Raw genomic sequence first — 19,276 nt, forward strand, 5'->3', positions numbered from 1 at the left:
GTCTCTGGCTTCTACACTGCATACTGTGACCTCTCTCTCCTGTAAGTATCAGCACTGCAGTGGGCCAGACCACCTCAGCCCCCCAGGTGAGGCATCCTCAACTGCTCAGTTCCATTCCACATTGCTCCCTACATTGCCCTCATTGCTGTTTGATCCAGAGCTCTTGTGGCTGCATTCAGGCCTTTGCCATGGAGCTGGCTGAGACAAAGCAAGAATTCCCCATAGTGGCACAATCAATGGGCTATTTTGATGATATATGTGGACATTGACCTGAGCAGGTCAATAGAAAAATAGTATTTTTTTTTTGCTGCTAGTAGTTTAATAGAATGTTAGGAAAATTTGAGAGTGGGTACATACCATGAACACCACCTCTCAGTATTCTAGGAATCTGGTGTGATGGTCAGCATTTCAATGGGAGAGGGGCTCACAGTACTTGTTTTGACATCTCACAATATTTTGTGCAAAGATATGTCTATCTTTGCTAATTTGTGTTTAACTTCTAAGTACTCATTAATGTAAATTATATAATTAAAACAAACACTTAACATGGATATTCTTAATTGCTGTTAAATCTTTCACATAATAGAAAATCTCTGATGTATTTACAGTGTTCGGTCAATTGGAGGGTGGCTTAATGGCTAAGGTGTTTGCCTTACAAACACAAGGTGCAGGGTTTGAATCTCACAATGGATAATTGGCTAGGCTTAAAATGGCTCGCAAGGGCAGTTAGCTTAGTACTAAACTATGAACCTATGAACCTATGAAATTTTCACATTTTTCAAATCTTGAGGTATAACTACTTCTGCCTGACAAACTGATTGTATTAACCTTGAACAGCAGCTACTTCTGTCTGATTAATTGATTGTGATATCCTCAAAATACAACTGCATGTGTTCAATGACTTATGTTTGTACTATTTCTATTGGCTTACTATAAAAAAGTCGAGGTGACTTACCTCATCTATTCACATCCCTGACCTGGAACAATGAAAAAGCATCACAACGATTGCTAGGAATGTCGATTCTTTCGAAGGAAAGAATCAACATGCAATCGCACCCCATCCAGAAAAAAACATCCACTATGAGGCAGAAACTTTCATACTTTTTTGCAGGGGGACAAGCCCCCCCCTGCACCCCCTGCTACTTATATATTCTAACTCCGAGACTGCGCTACAGTGAAGAAAAGGGTAATTTTCCAGATCCCAACTGTAGTGTGATGCACTTCAAAACACCAACGCTCCAAACTGCGAACACAGTCTCTGTATTGACATTTCAAAGTTGACAGGAATTGTGTTCGCAGTTTTGCCCCTCTGCCGCTCTGTGTTCATCCTTCTCACTGTCGAGGTAAGTCACTTTTTGATAGTAAACCATTTCTAGTCCATGCTGTTACTCTGTGAAGTTAATTTACATGATATAATATATGTGTTGTTACTTTGTGAAGATGGCTTCAAAGTATCCAATCTTTTTGGTCCGATATACAAAGTATCCACACTGAAGATGTAGTAGCTTATGCTTTTCTGACCACACATACAAACCAGTTGACTGCAGTGAGATTAGAACTCCTACATATCTAGGTACACCAGCTAGAAAACTCAGTACTAAATGCAAGTGCCATGACATAAGTTTGACTTTTACAATGCTGCCGGACAATTTCTAATGGATGGCATCATCACTGCATGTTTGAGCAACAACCTTGGGAGACCTGTATGAAATGCATGGGTAGCCATGTACATCTGACAACATTTTGTACTCCATGGGACTGTATTGCTGACAGTAGGATACACAGTTACCCTTCTCTGACTAAACACACACACACACACACACACACACACACACACACACACACACACACACACACATTGACTGTGGTGAGATTAGAAACCCTACCTAATTAGGTAAACCAGCTAGAGAACTCAGCACTTAATGCAGATACCATGGCACAAGTCTGACTTTTATATTGCTGCTGGACAATGTGTAGTGGATGACATCTTCATTGGATGTTTGCAAGAAGATGTTTTGAGGCCTGCATGAAATGTCTGGGTAGCCATGTATGACTGTCAAGATATTAGTTCTGCATGCAACTGGATTGATTATAGGATACAGACTGATGTTACTCTGACTATGTACACACTTACACATATATAGAGGCACACACATAATGTGGCTGCTGTGCTAATTTAACACACATGTATTTTGTTCCCATCTGTAAAACACAGTATGCAATGATTGCAGCACACCTGAAGTATGTATTTGCCTTGTCATAGTGGTCTTTATAGATGATGCCATCATCATTATATGATGTGGTTTAACATATCCTGTTATGAGAGTGGTGTGCAAAGCATGTATGTTCTGTTTCCTGTTGTGTTTCCAATGAGCAGGTATACTTTAAGAGACAGCTTGTCAAACTCAAAAACAGCTGTCAAGAATGCATGTAGCAGAAATGAGAGATATGCAGCTGTTTCCCAGTATGTTGTGTACATTACACACTTAAAGTGTCACATACAGACACACATACACATTTTTGTGATCATATTTGCGTGTTCATATTTGTGAAGAATTGCTGTCCACATTAATAAATATACAAGACAATCTGAATGTCTGTTGTGATTATAGAGGCATACGTGATTTATAACAATGTAGTCTTGCTGTAGTGTAGTTGATATTTGAGAACTTTTACTGACATACCAAGTTTCAAGTGCATGGGTGCAGGTAACACATGATTGAGTGTAAATATATGTTCGGCAATTAAAAAGTTCCTTCCCTTTGGTTGTGTTTTACATGGATTTTAATTGGACAACTAACTGGGCAGTAAACATAATTAATACGTGCTAATAAGCACTTTCCATGGTGCACCTCTGAGCAGCTGGTTTGCGTGATCGATGGCAAAGTGTTTGAACATGTGAGGTACACATTCAAGGATTCCTACTTGAACATGAGAAGCACTTATCCATACTGGCTATAATAGAGACAGTTAACGTATATTATGGTGTTCATAGCTAGTTCACATCAAAATTTTGCGTCATAAATTGTACAACCTTAAAAAAATATTTATACTGCTTTCCCCGTTTGCGCATAGTTAAGCGATGAGTAAAAGTGGGTTTCTGCTTCATTAATAAACTTATGAGAGTTCTATTGGTTTGCTTTCCTCCATGCAAACACACTAAGTGGAGAGGCACAGCAGTCAGCATTTTGGATAGTATTGAGTGGAAGAAAACACCTGTTGCTCGTCTTACTTTGTGGCAGCAGGTGTAACTGCAGTGCATTGCTATTTTGCGCACAGATTATATAGGGATCAGATTCAGCTCTATGTAATTGTTTTTACATATCTATTCAAGATGTAATGAAATAATTACATGTGATAATTATTGGAAATATGAGAAGGAATGACTACAGTGAACTACTGCGGCGCTATCTCTCTCCATTAAGTCTAATAATGGTATCATAATCTCACCAGATGCCCATACAAAACTCCTAGGAGTTATTGTAGATAACAATCTTAAGTTTGATGTGCATGTTAACAAAACTATCAAAACCATTAATAGAAAGCTGGGCTCACTATATAGGATAAAGACATTCTTTACCCCACCTGCTAGGACTACCATTGCCCGCTCTCATTTACTTTTTACCCTCTTCTATGCTTCCCCTTTACTTGCCAACCTAAATAAAACTGATCTTAACAAACTCTCAAGCTGCTATAATAACATTGCTAGATTTGCCACTGGTCTCCCCTATAGGACGCATCATTGTAAAAATCTAAATTATCTCGGATGGCTAGAGCTACCCAGGTAGATTCAGTATAATCAACTTATTGTGGCTCACAAAGCACTTAACCAACCAGAAAATACACCTACACTGAAAAACATCAACTATCCCCACTCCAACTCCAGAGCACTCCGCTCATCTAATAGACTGGTAGTGCAAACCATCAAATCCAACAACTCAGCCGGTGACTCCCTGTTCGCCAACTCTGTTGGCAAAATTTGGAACTCACTTCCTGCTAACATTACCCTAGATACCACCCTATCTCAATTCAAAAAAGCTCTCAAGGAGTATTTCAAGTCTCAATGGATATGTCCCTGCTCCAAGCCTGACTAAATCATTATTCATACTAGTGTACTAATACTGTGTTTGTAAATGGAACTCAAATATCTTTTTATTTGTTAAGCCAGATTAGAAGTTTGTTAGACTGTATAAATTTAACTGTGACTGTAAAGTGTGTTTTATTTGTACAATGTTATTATGACTCTTGTTTTATCTGTACATTGTGATGATTGCATATGTAACCACTATTGGAGCTTTTCTCCCCGGGCCTCTGCTGAAAATGGACATATATCCAGTTGGACTATCCCGGTCAACAAATGTAAAATAAATGGGTTTACAGGGCTAAAAGAACATTCGCAGTTGAGTTAAATTGTGGTAGACCCTGGAGTTCTCCTTTAACATGCAAATTAGCTGCTCTACACTCACTGAGTTACTGGTACAGTTTCAGAGGTAGTTTTACACAGAAAAATTGGTTTCTAGTTGTTTGTGTTTATAGAGGGCACTATTAACCACTGCTGCACAATGCACAGTGATGTACAAACACTACAGATTACTTGCAGCTTTCATATGTGTTTCATAACTCAGATAAACCAGGGCACCACCTACTGCCATTAGATGGAATATCCAAGTCCTCTTAATGTAAAAACATAACAAAGATTCCTTGAGAGTGTACTGCTACCACAACTAGCTGGACAAGATGATTTCAAGTATTAGGGACTTTTAAAATTATTTAAAGTGCAAAATCAACAAATAAAGCAAAACCAAAGCAATGGCACTCTAAAAGAGTTAACTGAAGTGCAAAATAATAAAATGAACCTGTTGTCTAACAAGGGTGGAGCAGGATTAATTCAGGACCCTCTCAGAGTGTGGCAGGGGTTCATAGGTTCATAGGTAGGTACTAGGCTATTGGTCCTAGAGTTACAAGCCTAGCCAAAAAGATACCCTGGCTTTCACCACCCAAGACAATTATTTTCCTGTGCCCCTGTCTAGCAGAGCCACAGAGGTGATCCCCAGGGTGAATTTCCTATTTCCCATCAAATCATCAAGATTTTTCTTGAAGAGTCCTAATGAGGAGCTTTGTTTGATATAGATAGGTAGTTTGTTCCAGAGTATGGAAAGTCTCTGTGACAGGAATCTATCCCTCCAGCATGTTCTGTTTATTGTGGTGACAAGGTTTAGGTCCCTAGAGCATGTGGCTCGGAGGGATTGGGATTTCTTTAAGTGGAGCATGTCCAACAGCTCTGGGTTTGACATAGCTTTGTATGTTAGGCAGAGATCGCCTCTGAGTAGGCGATATGCAACGGAGTAAAGCTGGAGTTTTTTGAAACAGTCTGCATAGGACATCTATTTGAGGCCAGTAATCCTCTTTGTGAGGTATTTCTGTGGCCTTTCCAGTTGTTGTAGATGTCTTGTGAGGTACATATCAAAAGGGGCATTGTACTCTATAATGGGTCTAATGAGTGACGAGTGGAGGGGAACAATTACCTCGTTTTTCCTGGATGAGAAACCTTTTGTGATGAGGTGTGCCATGTAGAAGGATTTCCTGACTATTGTGGTGATGTGATTATTAAAGGAGAGACTACTGTCCACCTGTGTCCCAAGGTCTCTTATCATATTTTTGGTGTTAAGTAGACTACCACCTATGTGATAGCTTATGGGTACAGAGTTTTTACCAAAGGGGATGACAATGCACTTTTTGGCATTGAGCTTGAGGCCATGGCTTTGACACCAGGCATCTGTCTCAGTGAGGCCCTTTTGTAGGATGTCCACATCGTTAGGAGTTTCAATTATGACTCCTAGATTGCAGTCATCTGTGATCTTCATTAGCCAAAGACCTTCTGTGTTAGTCTGTACTTCAGAAAAGTAGATACCAAACAGAAGAGGACCCAGGACTTAACCCTGTGGTACACCACTTGTCACTGGTCTGAAGTCAGATTTGGAGTCTGCTACTTTCACAGTGTGGTTCTGTCAGTGAGCCAGTTGGCAGCCCATCTTGTGACATAGGGATTTATACCTAGTTTAGTGAGTTTATCTAAAGCTCCAGAGTGGGGGATGGTGTCAAAAGCCTTGGCAAGATCTAGATTGGCTGTGTGAACAACCTTACCCTCATCTACGGCTTTGGTGACTGCTTCAAAGAAGTCAATCAGGTTTAGGAGACATGATCTGCCTTTTACAAACCCGAACTGGGTGGGGTCCAGAGTTTGGAGATTACCAATGTCTTTGTTTATAAGTTCCATGATGATACGTTCCATGGCCTTGCAGACCAGGCTCGTTAGACTAATGGGGCAGTAGTTCCCAGGGTCCATGGTGGCTCCCCCTTTGTGGAGTGGGATAACTGTCACTGAGCGCCATTCAGTGGGCACAAAGCTTGAGGTGAGGCTATGATTGAACATGGTGCTTAGGTGGGGTGCCAGTTCATTCTGTAGTTCATGTAGAGCGCAACCTGGGATGTTGTCAGGTCCCATGGATGCTGTGTTCTTGGCTTTGGAGAGTGTGTTTTTTTACCAGTGCAGCCATGATTACAGGAACTTTGCATTCTTCCGGTATAGACATGGGCCCTTTAGGGAGCGGAGTGGGGGGGTAAAGTTAGCACTGAACCTGTCTGCCAGGATGTTGGCAATATCAGCTGGTTCTGTATATTTAGTGCCATTGTGCTGTAACTCAGAGCAGATCTGAGTGTTGCCATTGAGATTCTTGACATAGCGATGGAATGCTTTATGGCTGACTTTAGAATCAGTGGCAATTTTGTTTTCATAACTAGCTTTGGAGGGTTTTATGAGGGATCTCAGCTTCTTACTGAGGATGACCAGGGAGTTCTTCCAGTCATGGGATTTTACTCTTTTTTTGCAACAGTTTCTTTCTTCTGTTGTAGAGTTTGTTTATGGCAGGGGACCACCAGATTGGCTTCCTTTTTTTGGAGGATAGCATCTTGGTTCTGTTAGGAATAGCATGATCCAAGCACTCGTGTAAGTGCTTATAAAGTGCATTTGTGTAGGATTCAGCAGTTGTACCTCTATTGTCCATCTGCATGGGTGTTGTGAAGTTTGCCACTTCTGTCTTAAGAAGCGTGAAGTTGGCTTTGGAGAAATTTTTTATGGTGCTTTCCCTAATGGGGGGTGGGGGCGGGATGTGGGTGTCTAGGCTGATTAGCTTGTGGTCGGATCTGACCAACGAGGGACTGACCTCTGGTGTGGAACACCAGTCTCCCATGTTGGTAATGACCAGGTCTAGGATATTGCTGCCCCTGGTGGGGGTGTGGATAAGTTGATCCAAGGCATTGGAATTTATGAATTCCAGAAAATGTTGAGCAAAAGAGTTGGTACATGAGTAGTTTTCCCAGTTAATGGTGGGGTAGGTGAAATCACCCATTATTAAGGTGTTGGGTTGTACCCTAATATTTTCCAGTGTATCAAGAAATGAGGAGTGGGAATCCTGGGGCATAGTGGGGGATCTGTAGCAAGTTACACTTTGAATTGGGTGCAAAATAGATGGTAACACTAATAAAATGAACAAGATACAATTGTATAGTAAAGGAAGTTTACTTAAGAGCAATACTAGTTTGCCGTGTGGACACTCAGTATCATAGATCTATGTTAAACAGTGGGTGGGGCACTCAGTGTCATGGATCTATGTTAAACAGTGGGTGGGGCACTCAGTGTCATGGATCTAAGTTAGACAGTGGGTGGGACACTCAGTGTCATGGATCTATGTTAAACAGTGGGTGGGACACTCAGTGTCATGGATCTATGTTAAACAGTGGGTGGGACACTCAGTGTCATGGATCTATGTTAAACAGTGGGTAGGGTTACCACCTGTCCCACCTCTTTAGGCAGTTGTGTCCTGCAAAAAAACTGAAAAAATGGCAGATGTCCTGAGATTATTGTATGAAAATATTTCCTAGGTTTTCTTTCATAGTTTCATAAAACAGTTATTTTTTTCTCTGAAACACCTACATGTTATATGAAATAGCATAAGTAACTCAAATGCTACACAAATAAGCTTTTATTTTGGCAGAAAGGTGAAGTTCTATCATTTGTACTGGTCATGGGTATGTTTTGTCCTGCTAATCTGACATTTCTACAGTAAATGTCCCACTTTGAGCATTTGAAAAGGTGGTAACCCTAACAGTGGGTGGGACACTCAGTGTCATGGATCTATGTTAAACAGTGGGTAGCACACTCAGTGTCATGGATCTATGTTAAACAGTGGGTGGGACACTCAGTGTCATGGATCTATGTTAAACAGTGGGTGGGACATTCAGTGTCATGGATCTATGCTAAACAGTGGGTGGGACACTCATTATCATGGATCTATGTTAAACAGTGGGTGGGACACAGTGTCATGGATCTATGTTAAACACTGGGTAGGACACTCAGTGTCATGGATCTATGTTAAACAGTGGGTGGGACACTCAGTGTCATGGATCTATGTTAAACAGTGGGTGGGAAAAGTAGTTAAATAACTTACTCAATAGAAAATATCAATGAATGAGGAGAGTCCTTTGTTAAGGACTCCTGACATCTGTGAAAAGACTCTGCACAAATAAGCAAATCATCTAAATAAGGAACAATATGGATACCCTGCAATCTGCAGTGGGACACTACTGAGACTAGGCACTTTGTGAACATTCTTGGTGCAGCAGACAGCCCAAAGTGTAATGAACTGATAATATGACCAAGACACACAAAATCTTAGCACTGTCTTGATGTTGCTTACTACTGGAGTGAGATGGTAAGTAACTTTGAGGTCTAAAGTTACCATAAGACTCAGATCGTGGATTACTGCTAACAATGGTTGAAGAGCCAGTTTGGAATCTTTACAAAAATATTGCGAGAAGTTAATTGCTCTCCAAGAGTGCTCACTCTCTGGAACCAGAAACATTCTGGAATAAAAGCCCTTTCCAATTTGATCTGCAGGAACATGTTCTATTCTGTTTGATTGGGAGGTTGAATGTTGGGGAAGAGGAAGAAATGCTGGGGCAGGATAGGAGGGGGGAGGTGACCTGGTTTCTGGTTAGTTGTTCTGAGGACATTGGATCTTTGTTTGGAAAAGCTCCTTTATTTTGAGATTTTCATTAGTTCCCTCCTACCACCTTTTCTTTGGTGTCTGTCTGTTAGTAGAAGGCACAGCTTATTTTGTCATCTAAAGGGAGAGAAGCATTTGGAGAGAAAGAATATGGGGATATAAAAAATCCTAGAAACATCCTCTATTAATTTACCTCTCTGCATAGCAGAAAGCCCAAATACAATCTCCCTATATCGAGGGGCATTTAAGATTTCTGACTTTAAGTCATCTGAAAACTTTTGGTTACTTACCCAGAAAAATCTTCACAAGACTGCGGCTGAAACAAAAGCCCAGGAAACTGTATCAGCGTAATCATACTCACTTTCTAAGGCACTTTTGGAAACTTGAGACAAGTTAACCAAAATCTGTTTCAAGAAAGATCACCCTTCAGGAAACTATTGGCACATTTCAACATACACTTCCACATGTAGCCCCTGTAATTAAGACCTCTGAAGGCTAAAGTAGATGAAACAAAGGAGTCTCTTACCCAGACTGTCCAGAAGTTTACCATCTTTAGCCCCATGAACTGGGTTAGCATTGGTAAGGCACCTGTTCACATTAAGAGCAGTAGGAGGGATAGCTGCTGGGTCTACTCTAAGAGATTCTTTATACTATTTATCTGCCTTTTTTTGGTACTGATGGCTAAGAGTCAGGGGCACTACAGGCAGCATTAAAAGCATCCTCCAGTGCTAGCAAAATAGGAGGAATGAGTGCAGTATGCTGGGCTTTTTGTTTTAATAAATCATAGTATCTGCCCAGTTCATGGAATCATCTACTTGCTCCCAGTCAAACACATTTTTAAGTCTGGAGACAGTCTAAGAAAAGGAGAAAGTCTGCATATGTTCAAATTCAGGCTCACCATCTAAAGAATCAGAAACCCTCAGGTGACATAACCCTGTCTCTGTTCACATTAAAATCCTCCGAACAAACATTTTCTTCCTTTGGAATGCAGGAATAAGAAATGGATGAGGCATCTGACACACAGAATTAAACATCTGCAACAAACTCCATGCTAAGGTTATAACATCATTTCAGCACAGAAACCATCTCCTTGTCACGATGATTAACTTTCTGTTTCTTTTTTTCTAAAGACTTATTTTGATAAAAATCAAGAAGGAGAAAAAGAAGGGATATCATCACAAGCAAGAAGTCCGTTTCCACAGCCACCCTGTAAAGACTCTCCATGGTTGTCTCTAACACCAAAATGGATGGTTCTGCCATGCCCACATTGGACACTGGAACACCCAAGGAGGATGTGTCTGACCACTGGTCCATGGTGGCCAGCAAGGATATATGAGAGAGATTTGAGGAAACCAGTAAGTGGTCTGAAGAACCAGCAAAGAATGCTGGAATCATGTACCATCATGTGAAGCACTGGCTGAGCCCATGCTAAGGGTAAGGACTTCTTTAACTGATTTTTCTTTTTAAGTATATTGAAGGAAGGAACAGCAGAACTGGGATAAGTATTCATGCTGTAGCCAGGGAAGAGGCCTGATTGCTGGTAACCTGCAGTAGAAGGGGTTGGTTGGAAGGTAGTTACTTAGTTCACCTAAACAGCACACAACCTTTCTAAAAGTTTACATCTCCCCAAAAACGTTACACAAGCATAACACAATCCACTCCTATTAAAAAAAACAATCACTTTCCCCAAATAGAACTGTCAGCAAAATAAACTAGTAACTTGATACAAAGGATACATAAATATTACATAAAAACACATAATGTCTGCACATAAAGTACACTTTTTCGGATAAATATAATACTGGTGAAAATGAGCCCTTATGGCTTAAACAGACAGCTAATAATTAGAAAGCAATTCTTAGACTGTAAATGCGGTATTCAAGGAACATTTGACTAACATTGCTGAAAAGATGGTATTCTTAAAGACATATACTGCAATTTTAACAGAAAATAGTTAAAAAATAGAACATATCTTTTTCTAGCAATAAAAAATAGTTTGGAAGGCTTCCCCAAAGGGAAACGGTCGTATCTGTCTAACAGAAAGTTCTAGACTGACTGCTAATCCAGAAGAACCTCAGAGATGTATATACATGAGGCAGCAAGAAAGTTCTGGAGATTTTTAGTCATGCTGGCTATTTACATAGCCCCTTCGAAAAAGGGCTTAACCTATAAGCAGCTAGGGTGACAGTAGGAAAGGAGATGAAAGCTTTTAGAAGAGCAGCTGTATCCTTGGCAGGATATAACCCATAGGCTACTGCAACAGTGAAAATGATGAACACTGTATTTAACTCAGGCTTTACATGCATTTGAATGTCACAATAGTAATGAAAATTATATTTAATTCACTGATGTTGCAGGAATTAAGTTGCCAATAGGAGGCGATATGGAAAGTGTTTTAAATATTTTGGAAGCTAAGTTGATTTTAAAGTTTAGCACTTGGTCACGGTTTGGGCTGAACAATGAAACTGGCAATATTTGGTATGATGTTTTGCTTAAAGGGAATATGCTCTATTCCATTAAATATTTAGAATAGTTATAATGGATGTGACTTAATTTAATTAATTGATTAACTGAATATTGGAGTGTATTTAAATGTATTTACTATGTTTATTCTATTTGACTCCACTAGTAGGCATAATTTTCCATATTTTGTTTTCATGTGTATTTTCAGAGTCTGACTTAGCATGTAGTCGCTCATCTTGATAAGAGGAGGATCAGAAGAGTGTGGTTCTGTCTCCACACCAGGTGCACTAATATGTTTGGCAGTATTGTTATAGTCCACCTTGCATTACAGAATGAAGAGGCTGCTGCATCTGTAGTGTCAAGATCTGGATGATGCATGAAACCAAAGTCCCATCTGCCTGTGCTGGTGCCATTTTAGGTGGTCCTTAATGAGTCCATAGCACTTGTCAGTAAACATTAGTGGCATCTTCCTTAGTGATCTAGATCTCCCTCTCTTTCTCTCTCTCTCTTTGTCTTACAAGTTGCAGCCAACTTCTTGAGTGACCCTGTGGAAAGCCACCTCTAGTTGCACAGTTTACAGGACAAATATCAAAATGGAAGTAGATTGCCAGGTCTGTCCGCGCACACACGCACACACACACACACACACACACACACACACACACACACACACACACACACACACAAAATCAAACTTTTAAATACGGACAATTGAAATTCCCCAATCCACCTACTGCATGTATTTGAACATACATCTCAACTGCACAGATTTTCACAGAATGCCCAGATTATTGCCTCATATTTTTGGTCCGTTTTTCTGGAAAATTAGTGGCAAATCATTAAGAATGAAGTTAAAAAATAATCACAGAAATTTGAGTTTCAGACTTCATATATTTCAGAAAATTCATGCTAATGCAAAATGTTTTATTCTATCTACTTTCTAAGTTTGTAAGAGCAATATTTAAAAACTGTCCCTATTTTTGGGCTTTTGTCCCACTTTTATTTATGGCTTTGTCCAGATTTCTTGCTCTAAGAGGTTGAGAGGTATGTCTTTAAAGTGTTTGAGGGAACTGAAGGACACAGAGAAAACTCATGCAAACACAGGGAGCGCAATATGAAGACTCTACACAGTAGGCACCCCAGCTGAGAACCGAACCGGAAAACCTTTTGCTGTGAGGTAGCAGTGCTATCTGTTGGGCCACTGTGTCACACTATCCTGTATAAATGTTATTTGAATATGTAAATCAGACAAAAGGAATTCATGGGTCCAAAGAGTCTGTCTGAATATCACACCCCATTTTACCAACCCTGACCTCCGCACTACACTTTTCACAGTTTGATTTGTGCAGGATTTTAATGCCATGGCAGTAATGTGCCCCATTCCTACACTAGGGCACAATTTAAGTTCATGAAATAAGAATTATTTCAACGTTTAATGTTTGCCAAGCGTGTTCTCTATAAACATATCTAGGATTTGACCTTCTTCTAGAGTTGTTATGTGGTTACCTGTAGTGGTAGCATGCTTAGAAATTATTTGTATTAGTTCATTTGCTTCCAGAACCTCTTCTTCTTCTTCTTCTTCTATGGTACCCTTTTTCCCTATTTAATTTTTGTTGAACAGTCCCTTGAAATCTTCAGCTGTGTTTTGTGCTGGAAATGACAGCTCATTGCAGCATCGTACCGCTGTCTCCATGACATTATTCCCTTGCATCCATGTTAAACTAAGATACTTCTACTATCATTTGCGATTGTTTCTACTCAACATTAGTTATTTTATGCTGCAAGCTCCCCACTATGAATCCCCACTATTTCTATTCTTTCATCTTAACTTAGTCCCTTCATCTCTTTGTTTCATTCTAGTAGCCACACTTGGATCCTCACTATCACCCCAGTCTCCTCTTTCGTGGCTGGTCTCTAGGAAAACACACAATATTCCAGTTGTGGCCCCTCCTTAGACCAGTATAAATGGAAATATGACTTTAGTTTCACTGCTGCTCACTACACCTTGATATGCATAATACCATTTGGTTGGCCTTAGTCACCACCCTTTTGCATCTCCTGATGACTCATCCTAAGGGTAATGATTACTTGCAGATCCTTCTCCCCCTAAATTTTGTCTGGTTTTATTTTTCTAATTTCTACCTCCATTCTCACTCCTGGTTTGTTGCATTCACAATGCACTATCTTCCATCTTTCTTCCATAACCTATAGCTGCCACCAGCTTTCTTTCCTGTAGACTCTTAAGGTAGCTCCTTAAACTAATCCCCCATCCACCATTTGTAACATAAGTCCAGCTTTATTATGGACTGTGAGCAAGCGTAAGTTGTTCTCCATTCCTTTTGAGAAGTGAAACACAAATGTGCTGAACAATACTGTACCAACTACTGAACTCTGGGAGACATCACTGTGCAGTGAGTCTTCTGAGAACACCCCCCCCCCATATTATTGCTTATTGTTTTCTTTACACCAGCAAGCTCCACACCCTCTTCAACATTCTGGGTGCCATTTATGCCCCCTTTAGCTTTTCCATTAACCTCCACTGAGACGAGGAGCTGAACTCTTTGCTGGGCTCTAAGTAGATTATGCCCAGGAAATTCCTCTTTTCCACATCGGCTGTTATCCAGTCATATAAATAGGTTAGGCTAACCTAGCAAGAACTATTTGGTACTGTTGATGATCTGCCAATCCATTTGGTTCTTTTTGGTCAACCATCACTGGTGTTAGAGGTGGTGCATCTTTAGGTACAGCCTTCTCCTCAGGGTCACTACCCTCAGTTAGTCTCTTTGTTGGCTGGGTATTTTCTCACTGCATAGGAAGACTGTTTGTCAATTGAGCCATGAATATTCCCACCAACAGAGAATGGCAGAGGTTGCAGGAGCCTTCACATGAAAGCTAGCTGATTTTTTGCAGTGAGATCTAAGACCTCCCAGATGTGCTGGATGATTTAATATGAGGAAGTGTGCAATGGGGCCTTGAGGTAATCATTCCCCCTATGGAGTGAAGTGTCCCTTCTTTAACCATCTACCTTACAATCTAGCAGCTATACCTGTCAAAGGCTCCAGTTTGTATTCTAAACATGCTCCCAGCATATCCCTAAACCATCTGTCCTGAAGGAGGAGAGCAGGTATTGCATTGTTATTCCTCATTTTTTACTGTCATTGGTTCTTGCAGCAACAGGGACAGTAATCAAACTGCAGTTATCTGGGTCAGCATTAAGGCTTCATCCCTCTGTTACATGAAGCTGACCATCTGCCAGTGCACGTGTTGACAATGTCCTCTATAGCCAAACATCTTCACTGTTCACTATTGTTTTTTTCCCCAGGGGCTGATGTTGGGCTAATTGGTCCTTGAATTCACCCAACCCCCATGCAATGGCAGCATTGTTTCTTTTTGCAGTTCAATGCTGCCTCCACCATCTCCATGAAGAGGTCATAGAGACCTGCTACAGATTCTTCTAATATGTCATCTAATTCCCAGAGAATGCTAGTGGCCAGCCAATCTGGTCTTCATGACTTTATGATTTGTTTATTGTCAGTCTAGGACGCTCCCTCTTTTCATCCTTCCTGGTGACCCTCCATCTGTCTATTTCTGATCATCCTGTTCCCCTGCTCTCTCCCACTTTGGTAACTTTTCCTTAATTTCTTCCATAAATACTCAACATAGCTGAAAAATTCCTTCTGCCAATTCCCCAGTCCACTTGCCAAAGCTCCTTCCAAGCCTGCTTTGACTTCCTTAAAACTAACTGCCTCCTTTTTTTCATTTTGTAATATTCCTTCTCTCTAGTCCAGACCTCACTCCATTCTACATCTTCTTCTTTCTTGTACTGCTGAGCTAACCTCCTCATTACTCTATGCCGTTTGCCTCTTCATTTCTTGGTTTTCTTCTTCTTCCCTTCTTCATGTACTTTTGCTCCTGCTGTTTCATGTTCTCTCCTTGATGAAATCTCATATGGTCTTTCACTATTTCCCTTTGTTTCCCATCTCCTTTGTACTTATTTAGCCTATATTCTAATGCACTCAAAGTCCCCTGTCCTTACTCTCATACTGTAGCCCTAGTTGCATAGCCATTTGCTTTTACTTGCACCATGAGCCACTTAGATACATTGTTGTCACTGTGTAACGTTTCTTCCATCTCTGCTTCCCATGCTTTTCTACTTGTTTCAGCATTACATCAGGTAGTCTCTATCCTCTATAATAGTATTCTTGACTTTCTGCTCATATTCTGCCTGGTCCAGTGCCTCCACTATTAGCTTTTGTCCCTCAGCACTGGATAATGGCATTTCCCAGTTAACCCCTAGCAGATTCAGGGTATCAGTAATTGCTACCCTTCTCCCCCAGCTCATTCCCTGAAACTATCCATGAGCCTGGCGCTATACTGTATATCAGTATTATATGCTCTGAAGACCAAATCAGCCCACCATGATTCCTTTGATCCTCATCCAGTGCTATAGAATAATTCCTGTATTTTAGTCTGCACTTCCTTAACCTCCTTTCCTGTCTTGCCAACCACTCTGACCCTTTCCTTCAATACACAGTCATGCCCATCTACTTCCATTCCCTCTCCTAAGTTTTCTGAGCATCCCTCAGCTCAGAATATCTATGTCTTATTCTCTGCACATGGCCCTTGAGGAATCTTTCTTTCTTTCTTTCCATCAGTATAGATGCCCCCATCTTCCAGGACATTTACAGGTCACTTAGTTTGCTTCCCAGCATCTCTCATTGCAGGGCATCATTCTTCAGAGTGTCTTTCAATTATTTGTTCTTCCACCCACCTCCTCCCCTTTCTTTTTCTCCTACCTTGTCGCCTTAGTACAGCTTGCACCTATTGTGCAAGCATTTTAGTATCATTTTACTTTAGTTTTAGTTTACATTACTGCATATTCCCCATGAAGAAAGGTCACAACCCTTATGAGACGTATGTGCAAAATCGACAAATATAAATAATGATAATGGTAACACCATGTAATAATACTGAGACTTCTATAATGATAATGGTAACACTGTGTAATAATACTGAGACTTCTATAATGATAATGGTAACACTGTGTAATAATACTGAGACTTCTATAATGACAATGGTAGCACCATGTAATAATACTGAGACTTCTATAATGATAATGGTAGCACCGTGTAATAATACTGAGACATCTATAATGATAATGGTAGCACCATGTAATAATACTAAGACTTCTATAATGATAATGGTAACACTATGTAATAATACTGAGACTTCTATAATGACAATGGTAGCACCATGTAATAATACTGAGACTTCTATAATGATAATGGTAGCACCGTGTAATAATACTGAGACGTCTATAATGATAATGCTAACACTGTGTAATAATACTGAGACTTCTATAAAGATAATGGTAGCACCATGTAATAATACTGACACGTCTATAATGATAATGGTAGCACCATGTAATAATACTGAGACTTTTTATAATGATAATGGTAGCACCATGTAATAATACTAAGACTTCTATAATGATAATGGTAAAACTGTGTAATAATATTGAGACTTCTATAATGACAGTGGTAGCACCATGTAATAATACTGAGACTTCTATAATGATAATGGTAGCACCGTGTAATAATACTGAGAATTCTATAATGATAATGGTAACACTGTGTAATAATACTGACATGTCTATAATGATAATGGTAGCACCGTGTAATAATACTGAGACTTCTATAATGATAATGGTAACACTGTGTAATAATACTGACACGTCTATAATGATAATGGTAGCACCATGTAATAATAGTGAAACTTCTATAATGATAATGGTAGCACCATGTAATAATACTAAGACTTCTATAATGATAATGGTAACACTGTGTAATAATACTGAGACTTCTATAATGATAATGGTAGCATGGTGTAATAATACTGAGAATTCTATAATGATAATGGTAACACTGTGTAATAATACTGACACGTCTATAATGATAATGATAGCACCATGTAATAATACTGAGACTTCTATAATGATAATGGTAGCACTGTGTAATAATACTGTGACTTCTATAATCATAATGGTAGCACCATGTGATAATACTGAGACTTCTATAATGATAATGCTAACACTGTGTAATAATACTGAGACTTCTATAATGATAATGGTAGCACCGTGTAATAATACTGAGACTTCTATAATGATAATGGTAGCACCGTATAATAATACTGAGACTTCTATAATGATAATGGTAGCACCATGTAATAATACTGAGACTTCTATAATGATAATGGTTGCATTGTGTAATAATACTGACACTACTATAATGATAATGGTAGCACCATGTAATAATACTGAGACTTCTATAATGATAATGGTAACACTGTGTAATAATGCTGAGAGTTCTATAATGATAAAAGTAGCACTATGTAATAATACTGAGACTTCTATAATGATAATGGTAACACTGTGTAATAATACTAACACATCTATAATGATAATGGTAGCACAGTGAAATAATACTGAGACTTCTATAATGATAATGGTAGCACATTGTAATAATACTGAGACTTCTATAATGATAATGGTAGCACCGTGTAATAATACTGAGACTTCTGTAATGATAATGGTAACACTGTGTAATAATACTAACACGTCTATAATGATAATGGTAGCACCGTGTAATAATACTGAGACTTCTATAATGATAATGGTAGCACCATGTAATAATACTGAGACTTCTATAATGATAATGGTAGCACCGTGTAATAATACTGAGACATCTATAATGATAATGGTAACACTGTGTAATAATACTGACACTACTATAATGATAATGGTAACACCGTGTAATAATACTGACACTTCTATAATGAGTATTAGGCATATAAAAAGAAACAAAAAAAGTGCTTGTAACTCATTTAACAGTAGGGCTTAGGAACACAGTATTTGGGCATATAAAAAGAAACAAAAAAGCATGCTTGTAACTTATACCTGCACATGCTGCCTCTAGGCATCTGCTTTACTGGTTTAGCCCTGCTTTACTCGCTCTGTGCGCCACCCTGCCCCCATATCCCACCCTCCCACGGTAGTACTACATTTATAGTACCACTGGCATGCCTCCTTAATTAGTTAACCAACTACATGTGCTCCTAGAACCCAGTAAACTCCTATCACAATAATACACCCTCTATCTACCCCACTATCCATATTAACCCACCCATAGTTATTCTATTCTCTATAATCTTTTATCCACCACATACACTCAATACAGACCCTACCCTAGTAAATTACTATGACTGCAGCTAAAACACTAATGCTGCTACCCTTAGTACCCCTGCTATTCATTCCTTATCACCTTAGCTCCTATGAAGATGTACAGCATCTTGAAATCCAATACCCAAACTCTCAAACAGACACCAACTCAGCATTTAATAAGTTTATCCACCACATAACCACCCCTTCTCCTAATTCCTCACCCCCCCAGTTACCATCACCCAACTAAATACCACTACATTAGCTTAAAAACCAAAAGCTATGAAAAAATCATATACAATTTTTTTAAGACTCATAAGCAACTTAAAAATGAATCTTATGAAGGATGGAGACATCCACCCCATCCCTGGCCCATCCAAAACAGTAGATCCAAGCACACCATCTAACAACCCAATGTGTACTACCCAGATTGATAGACTTCCAAACTCATTTCTGGTCTGTCATCTCAATATCAGAAGCCTAAACAACAAGATCCATAGCCTACATGGACTCTTAGCTGTTCACTCCCCTG

The sequence above is a fragment of the Protopterus annectens genome, chromosome 13.part0, assembly GCF_019279795.1.
Source record: "Protopterus annectens isolate FY-2018-M chromosome 13.part0, PAN1.0, whole genome shotgun sequence".
Classification (NCBI taxonomy): Eukaryota; Metazoa; Chordata; order Ceratodontiformes; family Protopteridae; genus Protopterus; species Protopterus annectens.